Below are 323 nucleotides of genomic sequence, written 5' to 3' on the forward strand. Positions count from 1 at the left end.
GGTGTCCCTGCTACCAGTACCAGCAGGGGTACTTTACTTCAGAAGATGACGACTCTTTACTGAATAATAAATAAATAAATAAATATATTGTTAAGACCAGTGAATTCTCACCTCTTTTGTCTGTTTGTGTTGTAATTGAATGCACAGAGCTGGAAGCAGGGCTGGATCTGTATGAGGAGCTGGGAGAGACCTGCACTCCTGATGGGACACTTTTGTCCCAGCATCAGCCTGGTTTTCCAACTCGAGTTTCATCTGCTAGAACGGGCATATGCTGGTGAGACGTGAGGTGCAAAGGTTTGTCCATGAGCTCATTTGGATGCTGC

Source organism: Corapipo altera, unplaced genomic scaffold (genome assembly GCF_003945725.1).
Source record: "Corapipo altera isolate COAL_440 unplaced genomic scaffold, ASM394572v1 61411, whole genome shotgun sequence".
NCBI lineage: Eukaryota > Metazoa > Chordata > Aves > Passeriformes > Pipridae > Corapipo > Corapipo altera.